The sequence below is a fragment of the Stegodyphus dumicola genome, chromosome 8, assembly GCF_044657685.1.
Source record: "Stegodyphus dumicola isolate Sdum_Otavi_A_Nest chromosome 8, ASM4465768v1".
NCBI lineage: Eukaryota > Metazoa > Arthropoda > Arachnida > Araneae > Eresidae > Stegodyphus > Stegodyphus dumicola.
In genome coordinates, this window is record NC_140775.1 from 235,979 (window position 1) to 256,343 (window position 20,365).

At 37.5% G+C, this 20,365-nt stretch overlaps 1 pseudogene; it reads right to left on the reverse strand.

The window, feature by feature from the left end:
• Positions 1-920: 920 nt before the first annotated feature.
• Positions 921-5,435, reverse strand: LOC146995608 (uncharacterized; annotated as a pseudogene).
• Positions 5,436-20,365: the final 14,930 nt, after the last annotated feature.

The window sequence follows — 20,365 nt, forward strand, 5'->3', positions numbered from 1 at the left end:
TTTATAATCACTTCTAAGAATTCCTAATGATGGTGAACTGCATTTTCTCCTTGCATTGAGAGGTGCATTTGCAGAGTTGTCTTAAAGAAGCTTTTAATCCAGCCTATAGTGACGAGGTCTTCAAAACCATTCGTCTAGCATCAGGCGAAAAAATTCTTAATGATTTTCCAAGGATCTGATTCTGTTTCATTCAAATTAATAAAATTATTCAGAACAAAGGAGGCCCTGCATTTCACTGATAACTTTTCAGCATTGGCAAGAATTTTATTATCAACGAGCTCGAAGGTGGTGTTGGCAAAAAATGCCTTTCATCTTTTTCTTCAAAAAATCCTTTGGATTAAAGCATAAAATATATGGCATCCCAAATTTGTACACTTTAAAATTCTTTAGTGAAGTTTTCTTTTTATTAAATGGGAGGTGATCAAAGAGAGTTAATGCAATAAGATAGTTGAAATATGATTAAAATTATCAACTAACTGCATAAATACAAGAAAACATTTAATTGCAATACATTAACTTGGGCAGTAAACTTGTCAATGTTTTCTAATTTTCTTTTAAAAAAATGCTTTATGTACGTCCTAAAAGCACTTATTTCCAGAAAGCTATTTAAAAACAGACAATCTTGGAAACAAGGGCCATTGGGACTTAAAAACAGGTCTAATTTTAAAATCAAGTCGATATATTTGCTCTTATAGGAATAATTTTTAAACATAAAATATTATGTGGCAACAATTAAATTCATCCCATAGTAATGAGTTGCATAGTGATGATAAGCTCAGAACGATTATTATATATTTGATCTTTGAGTTTGTATCATAACGATATGTTTCTTTCTTGTACTTAAATAGTTTTAACTGGCAAATAAATATTTAAATGCCAATGAAGTCATAATTTTGAATATTTATGCCAACCTCCCAAAACTACAAATCACCTGCATACGAATGATCAAAATCCGAATGAATATTGATAGCTTCATAGTCAGAAGACTGAAGACAATCAATAATTAATTGCTTTTCTGCTTCAGTAGGTTTTGTAACTGCACTTTTTGCTACAGGTTTTTTTTTTGTTTTTTTTTTTTGTTGAAAAAAATCTTCTTTGCAGTTTAATTTTTTTATTTGCTGGTTCATGTTTCGAAACAGCAGGTAAATTTTGAGATTCATCATTCATGACATTTAAACATTTGTCTAATAACATATTTATTTTTGATAATGTATCAACTGAATAAGATCTCTTTGATATTTGATCATCCAAATATTTCAATTTCAGACTGCACATAATTTTTTGTTCATCTGAGTTTTCTGGAAATGATTGACCTGCAGAAGATATTTCAAATTTATCCAAAGCTGAAATGCTTCGTTTGGAAGTACAAGGCAATGCACTTTTTATGCATGCATGAATATGCTTGCACATATTATTTAGGACAAAATAATCCATACATGTGCACTCAAACATGTGAACACATGCACAGCACATTCTACAAACCAATTCACAATCATTTTTACAAGCAGAAGCAATTTTCTTTACTTTATATGTTGCACCAGTTTTAGTACACGATTTTACAAACCACTCGCTTTCACAGTTCTGTGTCACCATCAATGCAGAAATTTCAAGACTACGCTTGTGTGACTCATTGATTTTCACAATTCTCTCTGATGGCATTTTTTGCATAACTTAATTAGGCGATCAAACACTTTGTCTCTACAAAACCTCATTAATGCATTTAAAGTTTTATCAAGCCTTTTTACTTTTACACCTTGAAGATAAGAATGCTTCAGGGTTTTATGTAAAGATTCTAAATACATATTTGTGTTGATGCCTAAATTAGCACGGTAGGCTGTAGCCCATAATGAATAACTACTAGCATATTCTTTCACAAAATAGGCACCAAATTCTTGCGTATCAAGATCATTAGAAAGCTGAGCCACTGTGCTATTTAATAAATTATGAAACTGAGTTTTATCAATTGTCTGAAGCAAAACTCTTAAAGTCTTATATACTAATGCTTTCTTTTCAGAGCCCCCCTTTATCTTTGATAAATTTTTCCTCCAATTTCGATCTATGTGCCAAGTACATAAAATTCTGTTTTCAGGAGGGAGCATCTCTGCTTCCCAAGCATTGTAAAATGCAGGGGCATCATCCGACATAAAAACAGATGGTTTTATTTGGCCACACTTGCTTTTAATAGCATGAAAAAATAATCTGACTGCAGTATAATCAAGTCTATTTGTTACGCAAAATGCAGCCGGACATCCCGAACCAAATTCATCCACAATTAATAATGTTATTAAGTGAAAATCATAAGGATTTGTGCCATGAGTGCTATCAACACATATCTTATCATTTCCAAATTTTTCAAGCATAGTTGCTTGAAATTCAGTCATTATACAAAGATGAAAATCATCTTTATTTAAAGTTCCAATTTCATCTTCTATCCCTTGCTCTTTATAATACATAACAGGTGAACTTACTTCCCAGCAGATTCATTTTATAGACCCATAAACCTACACTTAGTGGATCACTCTCATGCATTGAGCATTTATCTAGGTCAAAATCTCTCACTATGTTATGTAGATCTTTTCTTTCAATAAGATGTTTCCGGCTTAGCTCTTCATTATTTAAGGAATTCCGAATATCATCCAAAATTCTTTCAAAAGAAACGCCAATCCTTAACTTATCTAAAAACATCACAAATATTATATAATCAATTAAAACATAAACATGATTTTAAAATATAATAACAAAGCCAGAAGCAAATGAACAGTAATTATAACATGCAATTGGAGCTGCAGAAAACAAGAGAAAGTAAGTAATATTTCAAAAGTAATTTTTGCTATCTTTTTAAAAACACCAATACATTCTATATACAATTTAACCATTAACTGTAAAATTTAATACATAAAAAACAAAAGATATAATTTAACCTTAAAATGTTCAAATTTAATTTTAGACTGTCATTGTTTTCTACAGAAAAACACTACAATAACAATTTTCACTGAAATGGAAAAAAAAAAAAAAAAAAAAAGATAGATAGAGAGAGAGATATGATATGTAGGAATTTTATATAGGGTAAAGTTACAAATACTTTTGTGAATTCTTCACAATGATTAATATGTTTTTACAAGATTAATTTTTTCATTAACTTAGAAAGAATTATCATAGTAATAGTTTATGAAGAGAGTAGTTATAAAACTGTGTGAAAACTGTTATCTCTAAAGTTTTGAAATTGCTGAAAAAAATAAATAACATATCTTTATTAGTTTTAAGAGTTTCATAACTGTTGATTCCTACCAATTGATACTTACTGAATGTCAATTATTCAACACTGAAATGCAAATTTCTAAAAACATTAATACTTGTGAACACATACTGGGTCATCCTAAAATGTGATTTTCTTTAATTTTTCAAAATTAAGATAAGCAGAGTTCTATTTTAAAGTAAAATACATTCTTTATCCTCTGTTGGTTCATCAAAATGTTATGAGAGGATTTTGTTCTACTAGAGCTTCCAGGATGTTCTTATAAAGTTCTGTAGATCTTCCAAGAGGAGGCTTATCTTCTAAGCTCAAAATTATTGAAATCACTGTTGATTCCTACTGTCCTATCATCATATACTCCTATTAATAATTATTTAAATGAACTCCCGAAGCAAAATATGCCAAGCGGGCATCTCGGTTCCGTCCAGTTACTTTTGAGAAAATAATTTAAATCAGACACACTCTATAAAACTTGCATTAAAAATAAAAACAAGGCAAAATTACTACCTACTTTTATAAAAAGTTGATGCAGTTAATCTCATTTATTTCAACTGAAAAACTACGAGATGACCCAATACATATCCAATCATTGATAAAAACTTTATTAATATATGACAAAAAAATCTAAAACATAAATGTCAGACAAACATACCAGCAATATATGTTCTCTCATCTTTGCTGAGGAAGAGATGCCCAAGATCAATTTGATGTCCAATATGCGTTTTCCAAAATTGCACTTTTACACCCTCCGACTCAACTGTGACAATGATTGAGGATGGGCAATGTGCATTTATTCTTTTGGTCACTAGACCTTTACAGGACTTCTTACCAGTTGATCGACTGACATAAATGCCTGACCGATGACAAACATACACAAACCGGACACGAATTGCCTTCACGAATTTGCCAGCATTCGTGAAGTCGTCTTGGTAACATAGCTAGACTTCATATCTTTTTCCATTTTTTCTTTCCAGATAGTAAAACCTGAAATAAATCTCATTACATAAATATTAAATTACAATTTTCCTTTACAGAAATGTTTCATAAATGCTGTAATTTTTTCTTTACATTCATAATAAACTGGATAGAGCAATTAAAAAAAAAATATGGGTAAAATCCTAGTACACGGTACAGACTTGGCGCGATTTTGAAATTTTTAGACCACGAAATGCAAATGATTACACACAAAAGATACTTAGAGAAACCTGAAAACTTGTGCAGATAATCAGGAATGTTTGATTAATCATCAAAAATGATTTGGTAGTCCCATATCACACACTCCTGATTAAGAAAAAACAGCACAATTTTAAGTAGAACTTCTGTACTACAAATACGGAATCAGTGCCTAATTTTATTATTATTATACATTTAACTGCACCATATTCATTCTTCAAAAATCTATATAATTTAATGCTATGCAAATTTCTGTTTCAGACAAATTTCCCTCTTCAAGATGCAACCGATTTCGTACATTTCGCAAATGAAGAAAGAAATTACAGCGAGATAAAAATAATTTATCGGGAAAAAAGGTTATTTCTTTTACAGTTGATACCATTATGTGATTAATTAGATAATGGTAGAAATAAATTCATAAAATTTTGAATGCAATCAATGGACTTTTCTGAACGGAATCCACATGGAAGAAAAAAAGAAAAAACAAGATTTTACACAAAGTTTGTTCTATATGAAGTTCAATCACTGTACAGAACAATCAGTATGCTATTTATTATAAATTTTTCATGCTTAAATCTTACTTTCGTTATTATAGTGTTACAACTGGTTTTAAGAAAATATAAACTACGGATTTTCTTACCTTCGAAGTCCGAAAATGTAAGTTCATCACATTCAATTACAATATCGTGCATATTCCCAATATGCTCTCGTAACTGTTGGTAAGTTGATGAATTTCCGCCGCAAGATGGGCAAATCAAATTACCTCCTATTGATTCAGGGCGCACATCATGCACATTACGTAAATGGCGGAATAAATTAGAACGAGATGAAAATATCTTTTCGCAAAAAGTGCAAATTTCTTTTTCAGTATTATCCATCTAGAATCGAGAAACTTTGCATACAATACTAGAAAACTCTGCAAAAAACTAAACGACGAAACGCATTCAATCCTAACAATGCACAGTAAAAGACAAAAATGGCTGTAGTTGAAACAAACAACGCGCTTCTCCGTTTTAACCCGAAATCCTCTAATTCTGCAACGCCATTGGCTGCTTAGAAATTCTAGGATTTTGCTTAGGTTTCAACTCGCCAAGAAGTTTTCGCCAATTTCTACGACAACCCGAAAGGATTTGGGTCAGAATTAAGGAGTTAATTAAGGAATTTGTTAAGGAGCCTTCAGGACATCTCCTGTGCAAAGCCTTTATGTTGACTGTCACGAGCCATCACTCCGTTTGAGGCGTGAGGAGTTGTCTCTTTTACGGTATTTTAATATATTGTCTCAACCTGACCATCCTTACAAACTGTGTTTATCTGATGATAGTTGTGACCATTTATTTGAAGCACGTCCATCCTGTGTGCCTTATTTTCCTATAAGGGTTCGTTTGCTCATTGAAGAATTCTCCTTATCTGGTATGTCCCCACAAGCAGTACAGAATTTTGAGATCCCACCTTGGGAAAATGCACAAATCCAGCTTCTTGACATTTTCCACAATTACAGAAAAAGAACCACAAATGACATCATATACAGACAAATTTTTGCTGAGCACAGGCTTAATTACAGCAGTTATCTTCCCGTATATACGGATGGATTAAAGTCAACTTGTCACGCTGGGATGTCCTGTATAATTGGTGACCACTTGGAGGGCAGACGTTTACACGACGCCTCCTCGGTCTTAACCACTGAACTGACTGCTATCTATTATGCGCTTTTGTACATCTCAACGCTTTACTATAAATATTTCATTATATATACAGACTCCTACAGTGCACTAAAAGCTTTAGAATCCATTTCAAGCCCCGACAATCCTGTGATAGTGGATGTATTGAAGCTAAATATTAAATTAAGAAGTCGTGGATATGAAATTCTGTACTGCTGGGTCCCTGGACATGCAGGAATAAAAGGCAATGAGCTGGCAGACATCACAGCAAAATCTGCTGTTGAAACGTCTGGCCGCCTCATCCCTTTTAGAGATATCTCTTGTGTCATCAAAGGGAAGATCAGATATAAATGGCAACAACTTTGGGACATTCAGATACATAACAAGTTGAGAAGGGTGAAGGCTAAAATAGAGCATTGGCACACTACTTGCAATCGTAAGGAACAAGTTCTTTTAACTCGCCTTAGAATTGGTCACACTAGAGTAACACATAACTACCTTTTGAAAGCTGAAAACGAGCCTGTTTGTGCAAACTGTGATGTTTGTCTCTCAGTATATCACATTTTAATTGAATGTCTATATTTTAATAGTCTTCGTGAGAAGTATTTTAATAGCTGCGACCTGCCTCTCGACCGTTTAATCGGAAGAGAGGTCAATACCAATTTGTTTGAATATCTGAAAGAAACAGGTTTCTATTATTTAATTTGATTTTGTCTTGAGATTTTTTGTTAGAATTTTAATGAATCAGATATTTTAAGATTATATATCTATATTGCATATTTCATTATCAGAATCATAATCAACATTTTCATCCCACCATTTCACCATCTTTTTACTTGCCTCCATTTTAAAAGTGTGCTGTTGCTTTAGATTTTTTCTTTTACACTTTCTATGCGAAATACGAATCCTGCGTTTGGCGCATATGGCCTATAGAGCTTTGCGCCATAAATCTACTACCACCACCACCACCACCACCACCTCGGTCTTAACCACTGAACTGACTGCTAACTATTATGCGCTTTTGTACATCTCAACGCTTTACTATAAATATTTCATTATATATACAGACTCCTACAGTGCACTAAAAGCTTTAGAATCCATTTCAAGCCCCGACAATCCTGTGATAGTGGATGTATTGAAGCTAAATATTAAATTAAGAAGTCGTGGATATGAAATTCTGTACTGCTGGGTCCCTGGACATGCAGGAATAAAAGGCAATGAGCTGGCAGACATCACAGCAAAATCTGCTGTTGAAACGTCTGGCCGCCTCATCCCTTTTAGAGATATCTCTTGTGTCATCAAAGGGAAGATCAGATATAAATGGCAACAACTTTGGGACATTCAGATACATAACAAGTTGAGAAGGGTGAAGGCTAAAATAGAGCATTGGCACACTACTTGCAATCGTAAGGAACAAGTTCTTTTAACTCGCCTTAGAATTGGTCACACTAGAGTAACACATAACTACCTTTTGAAAGCTGAAAACGAGCCTGTTTGTGCAAACTGTGATGTTTGTCTCTCAGTATATCACATTTTAATTGAATGTCCATATTTTAATAGTCTTCGTGAGAAGTATTTTAATAGCTGCGACTTGCCTCTCGACCGTTTAATCGGAAGAGAGGTCAATACCAAAATGTTTGACTACCTGAAAGAAACAGGTTTCTATTATTTAATTTGATTTTGTCTTAAGATTTTTTGTTAGAATTTTAATGAATCAGATATTTTAAGATTATATATCTACATTGCATATTTCATTATCAGAATCATAATCAACATTTTCGTCCCACCATTTCACCATCTTTTTACTTGCCTCCATTTTAAAAGTGTGCTGTTGCTTTAGATTTTTTTCTTTTCTACTTTCTATGCGAAATACGAATCCTGCGTTTGGCGCATATGGCCTAAAGAGCTTTGCGCCATAAATCTACTACCACCACCACCACCACCACCACCCTCCAAAACCAATTAACAAAAATAGAAGTCCCAGCAATAGTTCTGTAAATGAAACGATTTCTGAATCCGCAGATTCAGACAGTATGGAAATGGAGGATGGATTGGAAATTCCTGAACATCTGCTCCCGCGCAAAACTAAAAAGGAACACAGGAAGAACAAACATCAATCATAATGGCCACCCTCGTCTCATGGAACTGTCGCGGTTTCCACCGAAATTTCCTTGACATCAAAGCTATGATCAATACTTATCATCCTATGTGCTTCGCAATACAAGAGATAAATCTGAAACCAGATCAACATGCAAAACTTCGGAGATTTTCTCTCGTCAGGAAGGATAACCTTGCAGGTGAGCGTGCCAGTGGTGGTGTATGTCTTTTCACCTCACTGGACTATCCCTCAAGTTCCTTTCCTTTGACGTCTTCTCTCCAAGTTGTCGCTGTACAAGTAAACTTTCATATTGTAGTTTCAGTCGTTTCTCTTTATTTGCCTCCTAATGAGCACATTGATCAGCAAGATTTAAATGATCTTTTGGAGCAGCTGCCTGAGCCTTTTATAATAATAGGAGATTTTAACGGCCATAGTCCGCTCTGGGGTAGTAAAGATACAAATTGCCGTGGAAGACAAATTGAGCAGATGATCGAAGCCTTTGTCTCCTGAATAATGGGCAGAATACTTACTTCCACGAGCCTTCAAGGACATTCCACGCTCTCGACCTTGCCATCTGTTCACCATCTCTGCTGCCATTTTGCACTTTTAGTGTGGGAAATGATCTTTACAACAGCGATCACTATCCCATTTTTATATCTCTTGCACGAAGAGGGGCAAACCCCATGTCGAGATCCCCTCGATTAATACTCGATAGGGCAGACTGGGAACTCTTTTCTTCCATTGCGGAGCTCACAGATGAAATGGTAGAAGATGCGCATATCGATGATGCTGTTGAAGCTGTTACAAATACTATTATTGAGGCAACTATGCTTTCCATTCCTAGAACATCAGGAAAAATACTGAAATATTCGAAACCGTGGTGGAATCGCGATTGTCATGAAGCACTGAAAAAAAAAATCGCATGGGGTATTTTTCGTAGATATCCTACTCTCATTGCATTTAAAAGAGCCAAAGCAAACGCACGAAAAGTAAGGAGGCAGAGCCAAAGGAATTCTTGGATTTCCTATGTGTCGTCAATTACATCCTCTACGCCTATAGTAAGAGGGTTTGGGAAAGAGTTCGAAAAGCATGCGGAATATATAAGGACCACTCACTTTCCTTTTTGCAAAAAGATGGCCGAGTGATTAGCTCCATAGAAGAAATTGCAAATACTATAGGTGAGACATTTGCTGCCGTTTCTTCCAGCAGAAACTGTTCACCTGCATTTCAAACTATCAAACTATCAAATTTCAAACTATCAACTAGCAGCACTCGGAAATAAATCCCATCGCATTCAACTCTTCCAAATCTGAGCCTTACAATAGAGCATTTATTCTGGTGGAATTAAAGAGAGCTTTATTGCAGACACATAGGTCTTCTCCGGGTTTTGATGGCATAAATTACGAAATGCTAAAGCATCTGTCCTATAAGTCACTGAAAGCCCTTCTCGCTCTTTGCAATAGAGTGTGGAAGGAGCGTACTTTTCCCAGTGCATGGAGCGTACTTTTCCCAGTGCAGAGCTGTTGTCATTCCTATTGCCAAGCCAGGGAAAGACCCGAGGAATCCCTCGAACTATCGGCCAATTGCCCTTACCAGTTGTGTTTGCAAACTGTTTGAAAAGATGGTAAACAGCCGCCTAGTCTACTTCTTGGAAAAGAATAATATTATATCGCCTTATCAAAGCGGTTTTCGAAAGGGGAGAACAACCGTAGATAACATGGCTCGTCTTAGAGACATCCATTCGAAAAGCGTTTGTCAGAAGAAATCACCTTGTCTCAATTTTCTTTGATATAGAGAAAGCTTATGATAAGGCATTGAGATAGGGTATACTTCGCGATCTTCACGACAGTGGCTTGCGCGGCAACCTACCAATTTTCATTCAGAATTTCCTGAACGCTAAAACTTTTCAAGTAAGAATTGGCTCTGTTTTTTCGGATGTTTTTCAACAGGAAGAGTGTGTGCCTCAAGGCTGTGTTCTTAGTGTAACGCTTTTCAGTTTAAAAATAAACTCTGTATTAAAAGAACTTTCTTCCACCATCTTGGGATCACTATATGTAGATGATTTACAGATTAGCTGTCGAGGAGCAGACATGAGATACATACAGAGGCAATTGCAGATGGCTCTGAATAAGATTCAAGAATGGTCAGACAAACAGGGATTTACTTTTTCGAAACAGAAAACTGTGTGCGTGCACTTTTGTAGGAAGCGAGGTCTCCATCCTGAACCTGAGTTATATCTAAATGGTACAATTATTCCAGTTGCGCCCACCCCTCAGGGGGCTCACTTTTGTGAGTACGGGTGTGGCAATCCCGAGGTACCCTAGCCCTTCAGGGGATCATCTTCTTGATGAGACGGGTGTCACGATCCTGGAGCCCCAGTGATCTATTCTCTTTTCCGTCTCCTCTCCTCTTGACTGAAACTTTTTCCCTTCCCTTCTCCCTTGTGGTTTCTCTTTGCGGAGTTTGGGGCTCGTCACGAGAGACTGGAACGGGCCTTGTTTCTGGTTTTCGAGTGGCGAGAGGGCTGCCCACGTGTTTGCCGTGCGTGGAGGCCCGTGACGCTGGAGGGGAGGGTCCTGGCAGTTGAGGGGCGAGGTACTGTCCCCAACACACTGCTTTGGCCTCTGCTTCAGCTAAACAGGAGGCACCTTGGTCGTCCTCACGGGTGTCGATCGGCTGGTCACTGGTCCTTGTGTTGGTGGCTTGGGGTCGGGCTCTCGGGAGTGCCTGCTTTCGGGAAGGCCGACTGTGGGGCTTCGGTTTGCGTATAGGTCCGGCTGGCCGTAACACAGGAATCTGTGTTCCCTTGTTGGGCTCCGTGGTGGGCGGGGCCGTCGGACCCGAATCTTATATTTTTCAATCATGGCTTCCCTTTTTATCTTAAAAAAACCCGAATTAAATGATACCAACAAAGATATAGAAATTGTCGACAAATCTATTAACAAGAAGATCCGTGCTGATGAAAATACCAAAGATATTGAAGTTAGTGACAAATCCATTACAAAGAAGATCCGTACCGATGCAAATGCCAAAGAACCTGCTGATTGTCCGCGCTTTGTTGTTGTTTCCAGTGCCTCTGAAGAATTGCAAAAGATGTCTCCTTTCCTGGTCAGCAAATACATTCATTCCTGTGTAGGTGAGCCAAGGAACATAAAGCGTCTTCGTTCTGGAGACTTGCTCATTGATACCCTTTCGGCCACCCAGTCTGCTTCACTTTTACATCTAACCAAACTTGGACAAGTAGCTATAACAGTGTCAGCACACAAAACACTTAATACCTGTAGAGGCGTGATTTCGGAGATCGACCTTCTGTGTGTTTCAGAAGAAGAGTTCGTCTCCGAGTTAGCTGACCAAAATGTCTGTGGTGCTAGGCGGATCAAGATGCGAAAGGAAGGTCAGTTGATTGACACGAAACACGTGATCCTGACCTTCAAATCGCCTGATCTTCCGAAGAATATAAAGGCTGGGTATCTTAACTGTCCCGTAAGACCATATATTCCCAACCCAATGCGATGCTTCCAATGCCAGCGGTTTGGTCACTCTAAGACATCCTGTCGTGGCACCCTTACGTGCGCCAGATGCTCGTTGGTTGGCCACGATAGTGAGAATTGCACCGCTGCACCATTGTGTGTTAACTGCAAGGGTGATCACCCAGCATTTTCTCGCTCTTGTCCAAAATGGAAATCTGAAAAGGAAGTTCAGACCATAAAAGTTTCTAGGAACATATCATATGCCGAAGCCAGGAGACAAGTTCAAAGCACGCAGCCTCAATCAAAGAAATCATATGCCAATGCCGTGATAGCCACTCAAACTTCCATAAGCACACAGACTCCACCAAATAAAACCCAACAATCTGCAAACAAGAAAAAGGAAAATGCAACACATGTCGTACAAAATAAAGAAATAGTTATTCAAAGCACACCAAAACATATTCCTCCAAAACCAATTAACAAAAATAGAAGTCCCAGCAATAGTTCTGTAAATGAAACGATTTCTGAATCCGCAGATTCAGACAGTATGGAAGTGGAGGATGGATTGGAAATTCCTGAACATCTGCTCCCGCGCAAAACTAAAAAGGAACACAGGAAGAACAAACATCAATCATAATGGCCACCCTCGTCTCATGGAACGGTCGCGCTTTCCACCGAAATTTCCTTGACATCAAAGCTATGATCAATACTTATCATCCTATGTGCTTCGCAATACAAGAGACAAATCTGAAACCAGATCAACATGTAAAACTTCGGAGATTTTCTCTCGCCAGGAAGGATAACCTTGCAGGTGAGCGTGCCAGTAGAGGTGTATGTCTCCTCACCTCACTGGACTATCCCTCAAGTTCCTTTCCTTTGACGACTTCTCTCCAAGTTGTCGCTGTACAAGTAAACTTTCATATTGTAGTTTCAGTCGTTTCTCTTTATTTGCCTCCTAATGAGCACATTGATCAGCAAGATTTAAATGATCTTTTAGAGCAGCTGCCTGAGCCTTTTATAATAATAGGAGATTTTAACGGCCATAGTCCGCTCTGGGGTAGTAAAGATACAAATTGCCGTGGAAGACAAATTGAGCAGATGATGGAAGATCATAGCCTTTGTCTCCTGAATAATGGGCAGAATACTTACTTCCACGAGCCTTCAAGGACATTCCACGCTCTCGACCTTGCCATCTGTTCACCATCTCTGCTGCCATTTTGCACTTTTAGTGTGGGAAATGATCTTTACAACAGCGATCACTCTCCCATTTTTATATCTCTTGCACGAAGAGGAGCAAACCCCATGTCGAGATCCCCTCGATTCATACTCGATAGGGCAGACTGGGAACTCTTCTCTTCCATTGCAGAGCTCACAGATGAAATGGTAGAAGATGCGCATATCGATGATGCTGTTGAAGCTGTTACAAATACTATTATTGAGGCAGCTATGCTTTCCATTCCTAGAACATCAGGAAAAATACTGAAATATTCGAAACCGTGGTGGAATCGCGATTGTCATGAAGCACTGAAAAAACAGAAAAAAGCATGCGGTATTTTTCGTAGATACCCTACTCTGCGAAACCTCATTGCATTTAAAAGAGCCAAAGCAAACGCACGAAAAGTAAGGAGGCAGAGCCAAAGGAATTCTTGGATTTCCTATGTGTCGTCAATTACATCCTCTACGCCTAGTAAGCGGGTTTGGGAAAGAGTTCGAAAAACATGCAGAATATATAAGGACCACTCACTTTCCTTTTTGGAAAAAGATGGCCGAGTGATTAGCTCCATAGAACAAATTGCAAATACTATAGGTGAGACATTTGCTGCCGTTTCTTCCAGCAGAAACTATTCACCTGCATTTCAAACTATCAAGCAGCATTCGGAAATAAATCCCATCGCATTCAACTCTTCCAAATCTGAGCCTTACAATAGAGCATTTACTATGATGGAATTAAAGAGAGCTTTATTGCAGACACATAGGTCTTCTCCGGGTTTTGATGGCATAAATTACGAAATGCTAAAGCATCTGTCCTATAAGTCACTGAAAGCCCTTCTCGCTCTTTACAATAGAGTGTGGAAGGAGCGTACTTTTCCCAGTGCATGGAGGAGAGCTGTTGTCATTCCTATTGCGAAGCCAGGGAAAGACCCGAGGAATCCCTCGAACTATCGGCCAATTGCCCTTACCAGTTGTGTTTGCAAACTGTTTGAAAAGATGGTAAACAGCCGCCTAGTCTACTTCTTGGAAAAGAATAATATTATATCGCCTTATCAGAGCGGTTTTCGAAAGGGGAGAACGACCGTAGACAATATGCTTCTATTAGAGACATCTATTCCAAAAGCCTTTGTCAGAAGAAGTCACCTTGTCTCAATATTCTTCGACATTGAGAAAGCTTATGATAAGGCATGGAGATACGGTATACTCCGGGATCTTCACGAGAGTGGCTTGCGCGGCAACCTACCAATTTTCATACAGAATTTCTTGAACGCTAGAACTTTTCAAGTAAAGATTGGCTCTGTTTTTTCGGATATTTTTCAACAGGAAGAGGGTGTGCCTCAAGGCTGTGTGCTTAGTGTAACGCTGTTCAGTTTAAAAATAAATTCTGTATTAAAAGAACTTCCTCCTACCATCTTGAGATCACTATATGTAGATGATTTACAGATTAGCTGTCGAGGAGCAGACATGAGATACATAGAGAGGCAATTGCAGATGGCTCTGAATAAGATCCAAGAATGGTCAGATAAACAGGGATTTACTTTTTCGAAACAGAAATCTGTGTGCGTGCACTTTTGTAGGAAGCGAGGTCTCCATCCTGAACCTGAGTTATATCTAAATGGTACAATTATTCCAGTAGCGCCCGAAGTAAAATTTTTAGGAGTGACGTTCGACCAGAAATTGACTTTCCTTTCTCATGTTTTAAACTTGAGAAAGAAGTCTCTCAAAACACTAAATATTTTAAAAGTGTTGGCGAACACCTCCTGGGGTGCAGAGCGTTGCTCCATGCTTCGCATTTACAGAGCGCTTATCCGCTCTAGACTGGATTATGGCTCAGTTGTTTATGGATCCGCTCGGTCATCTGTTTTGTTAAAACTGGACCCTGTTCACCATCAAGGTTTGCGGATTTGTTCAGGAGCTTTCAGGACTTCTCCTGTACAGAGCCTATATGTTGACTCTAACGAACGATCACTTTATCTGAGGCGTGAGCAATTGTCCCTTTTGCAATATTTTAATATTCTATCCCAACCTGAACATCCCAATAAGCTGTGCTTACTTGATAATGAGTGTAACACATTATTTGAAACACGTCCATCCTGTGTTCCTACCTTTCTCTTAAGAGCTCACCCTGTCATTGAGGAACCTTCGCTCTCTGATATGCACCCCCAAGCAGTACAGAATTTTGAAATCCCACCTTGGGAAAATGTACGGATTCAGCTTCTTAATGTTTTTAAGCATCATGCGAAGGCAAGCACTAACGCGATCATTTACAGACAACTCTTTGCTAAGCACAGGCAGAAATATAGCAGTTATTATCCGATATACACAGATGGATCAAAGTCAAATGATCATGTCGGGATGGCTTTTGTTTTCGAAAATTACATAGAGAGCATATGCCTGCACCATGCTTTTTCAGTCCTAACATCTGAACTAACTGCAATATATTATGGTCTTTTGTACATCTCAAAGCTCTGCCACAAAAAGTTCGTAGTTTATACAGACTCGTATAGTGCTCTGAAATCTTTGGAATCTTTTCCTAACACTCAGAATCCTCTGGTAGTGGATGTTCTCAAAATTCATATAAATTTAACGATTCGAGGTTATGAAGTCCTGTACTGCTGGGTTCCTGGACATGCTGGAATAAAGGGAAATGAGCTTGCAGATATCGCAGCCAAATCTGCTGTTGAACTGTCCAGTCGCCTTATCCCTTTTAGAGATATCTGCAGTGTTATCAAGGGAAAGGTCCGAAAAAAATGGCAGCAAATTTGGGATGTTCAGGATCACAACAAGTTGAGAAACGTCAAGCCTAGAATTGAGCATTGGGATTTTGCTGGAAATCGTAAGGAGGACGTTCTTTTGACTCGCCTCAGAATTGGTCACACTAGAGTCATAACTATCTTCTCAAAGCTGAAAATGAGCCTGTGTGTTTTAATTGTAATGTTTGTTTATCTGTTCGTCATATTTTAATTGAGTGTCCATGTTTTAATGGTCTTCGCCAGAAATATTTTAATAGCTGTGACTTACCTCTCGACCGTTTAATCGGAAGAGAGGTCAATTGTAATTTATTTTATTATTTAAAAAAGATTGGCTTTTATTACCTAATGTAATTTGTTTTGAAGATTGTGTGTTGAATTTTAATGTGTGCTTTTAACTTGTATTGATATGACTTCATCCTCTGGATTTGGTACATTTATCTACTTGTTTTTATTTATTGAATTTTAATGTCACAAATTGTAATCATCCCATCTTGTGTTTGGCGCGTCATAATCATCTCTGGTTTTTGCGCCATAATCACTCACTCACTCACTCACTCACTCATAGAGAGGCAATTGCAGATGGCCCTGAATAAGACCCAAGAATGGTCAGACAAACAGGGATTTACTTTTTCGAAACAGAAAACTGTGTGTGTTCACTTTTGTAGGAAGCGAGGTCTCCATCCTGAGCCTGAGTTATATCTGAATGCTTCAATTATTCCAGTTACGCCCGAAGTAAAATTTTTAGGAGTGACGTTCGACCGAAAATTGACCTTCGTTTCTCATGTTTTAAACCTAAGAAAGAAGTGTCTAAAAACACTAAATATTTTAAAAGTGTTGGCGAACACCTCCTGGGGTGCAGAGCGTTGCTCCATGCTTCACATTTACAGAGCGCTTGTACGCTCTACACTGGACTATGGCTCAGTTGTTTATGGATCCGCTCGGCCATCAGTATTGTTAAAACAGGATCCTGTTCACCATCAAGCTTTGCGGATTTGTTCAGGAGCTTTCAGGACCTCTCCCGTCCAGATCCTGTACGTTGATTGTAACGAACCATCACGTTATTTCAGGCGTGAGCAATTGTCCCTCTTGCAATATTTTAATATTCCATCCAAACCTGAACATCCCAATAAGCTGTACTTACTCGATAATGTGTGTAACAGTTTATTTGAATCGCGTCCATCCTGCGTTCCTACCTTTCCTTCAAGAGTTCGCCCTGTCATTGAGGAACATTCCCTCTCTGATATGCGCCCCCAAGCAGTACAGAACTTTGAAATTCCACCTTGGGAAAATTCACGGATTCAGCTTCTTGATATTTTCAAACATCACGTGAAGGCAAGCACTAACGAGATCGTTTACAGACAACTTTTCGCTGAGCACAGGCACAAATATAGCAGTTATTGTCTGATATACACAGATGGATCAAGGTCAAATGATCATGTCGGGATGGCTTTTGTATTTGAAAATTACATAGAGGGCAGATGCCTGCACCATGCTTTCTCAGTCCTAATATCTGAACTAACTGCAATATATTATGGTGTTTTGTACATCTCGAAGCTCTGCCACAAAAAGTTCATAGTTTACACAGACTCGTATAGTGCTCTTAAAACCTTGGAAGCTTTTCCAACACTCAGAATCTTGTATCAGTGGATGTTCTCAAAATTCATATAAATTTAACGATTCGAGGTTATGAAGTCCTGTACTGCTGGGTTCCTGGACATGCTGGAATAAAGGGAAATGGGCTTGCAGATATCGCAGCCAAATCTGCTGTTGAACTGTCCAGTCGCCTTATCCCTTTTAGAGATATCTGCAGTGTCATCAAGGGAAAGGTTTGACAAAAATGGCAGCAAATTTTGAATGTTTAACATCAGAACAAGTTGAGAAACGTCAAGCCTAGAATTGAGCATTGGGATTTTGCTGGAAATCGTAAGGAGGACGTTCTTTTGACTCATCTCAGAATTGGTCACACTAGAGTCACACATAACTATCTTATCAAACCTGAAAATGAGCCTGTTTGTTTTAATTGTAATGTTTGTTTATCTGTTCGTCATGTTTTGATTGAGTGTCCATGTTTTAATAGTCTTCGCCAGAAATATTTTAATAGCTGTTACTTACCTCTCGACCGTTTAATCGGAAGAGAGGTCAATTGTAATTTATTTTATTATTTAAAAGAGATTGGCTTTTATTACCTAATGTAATTTGTTTTGAAGACTGTGTCTTGAATTTTAATATGTGCTTTTAACTTGTGTTTATATGATTTCATCCTCTGGATTTAGTACATTTATCTACTTGTTTTAATTTATTGAATTTTAATGACATCAATTGTAATCATCCCATCTTGTGTTTGGCGCGTCATAATCATCTCTGGTTTTTGCGCCATAATCACTCACTCACTCTACCTTTGGTTTCTTTCTGACTTGTAAGATGGAACTTCAATCATTATAGGGTTGTGTATTGTGGATAATAGAGATACAGCTTTCTTATCCATCCATTTCATTAGGCAGACTTTCCCTCTTTGGTGCGCACAGATTTCTCCTAATTTTAACTTTTTCTTCTGTAATTCTTTTGGGACGTCCTTTCTGGTAAGTTTGAGGGTTCCATATATATCTGTTTGATGGTTGATAAGGATATCTGCAAGTTCTGGTGATGTGTAATAATTGTCTGTCGTTAGGCAGTATCCTTTTTTCAATAGTGGCTGCATAAGTGTCATCACTACTTGAGAGGACTTGCACAAATGCTGGTAATTATCATCAAAAAGTGTATCTTTCCCAGTGTATGTAATAAGTTGATACACATAACCTGACTTCGATTCACATAAAATAAAACTTTTTATGCCGAATCGTGATCTCTTTAGAGGTACATACTGTTTCCAGTGTAATCTTCCCTTGTACAGCATCAAACTCTCATCGATTGTAACATCTCTTTCAGGTGTGATAGTTTCTCGGTAACGAGTATTCAAATGCTTGATGATCGGCCACAGTTTCTGCAGTTTTGGACACTCATGTGTTTTAGCATCAAATTCGGTATCATCAGAAAAATGTAAATACCGGCGAATAAGATAAAAGCGTCGGTAAGGCATAATTTTTGATAAAAATGGAGTTGATGTTGAATGTCTCTTACTCCAGTATTGCTCAACTTCAGGCTTTTTCACAATTCCTTGTAAAATATTCAAAGCAAGAAACACTTGAATTTCGCGCTTTGTTGTTGGTTCCCATTTTTTTGCTCCGCTTTTCCTTCGTAGATTGCTACTCCGAATGGTCCGATCTGCATATTTATTGGTTTCAGAAACTATAATTTCAAGAAGAGTATCATCAAAGAAAATATCAAGAAATTGTAGAGTTCTATTACTTAGATCATGAAAAGCTGGATTTACATGAAAAGCTGGATTTGCTGTGAATGGAAATCGAGGTGGAGGTAAAGGAGGATTTGTTATATCTAGTTCACAAAAGTTTCGAACTTGAGTTAGGTCATCCGAACTTTCCGTTTCCTCATCACTTGAAAAGTCCGAAAACGAACTTTCATTACTTCCAGAATCATTTATAGAAATTTCAGATTCACTGTCTGATCCACTGTAAGAGTTATCATCTGTTATGAGATGTTCAAAATCACTCATTCTTCTACTTTTCAGCTTCAAAAGAAATAGAATTCGCAGCGAGCTGTGTAGTAAGCAGATTGAGTCAAAACCAAATGACAACTTTCCCGCGTAAAAGTTAAACTAGAAACCGGATTTGCAATCAGATCTTTCCTGGACTACTAGAGCCATCTGTTGGAAGCATTGCAAACTAATCAAGCATAAAATTCGGGCAAATCATTGCAAGAGAGGAAAAAATCAGTCGCACGAGCGGCGTTCGGGCAAAACAGGGAAGGCCCCTTTTCAAGTACCCGAACAGTGTTCGGGCAAAACAGGGAAGTGGTTAAGAACCAGTCTAATGTTTTGTTTCTCTAAATTAGAAGGTCAAAGACTTTTTAGAATTAAACCATTTGAAAATTTAATCAGTTGGTCATTTTCAATTTCATGCAGCTTTCTTAAAGACATGAACGAAGCAGTTTTGACGTGCTTCTTTGAAAGATCTTCAATATTTGGAAAATACATAAATGTACTAGGATTTTTCTGGTTCAGCCTTATATTCCTATATCCCTTATATTTTTAAATAAATGAACATATTCCTTATATTTTTAAATAAATGACCTGCATCTACTACATAGAAAAAGAGTCCTATTCCCGTTCATTGCATGTTTGTAAACAAATGAATAACGTGGTGGATTTGAAAACAACTCGTGACTTTTCTATTTATTGCATTGTTATCTGTAATAACACAAGTAACAATAATTCCCATAGTTTCAAGACCTCTAATCACTTTTTTAATTACATAATGTAATGTTTCAAAACTTATGGTGTTAGCAGGCATAACATGTACTTCTTCCTTGATTGAAGATTCCAAACTGGATATCATGAAAGGAAATGCACTGGTTGCCGGACTGGAAGAATCAAATGCAGCCCAACTACAGAGCCTCCTTTATAATCAAAGTATGGCTGAACATAAATTTCATCCACCAAAAGAATCACTTTTCTTTCTCGATCCTCAAGGAAAGTTACACGAGTTTTTATATATTAAAAAAAATTCTCATCAATAGTTTCATTACAAGGTGGCAATACTAAATTGCTATAATTTTTTTTAAAGTCGAAGGATGAGGCATAATAATACTGTCACCATTGCTTAAAAATTGGTGATATAGTATTTAACAAGCAT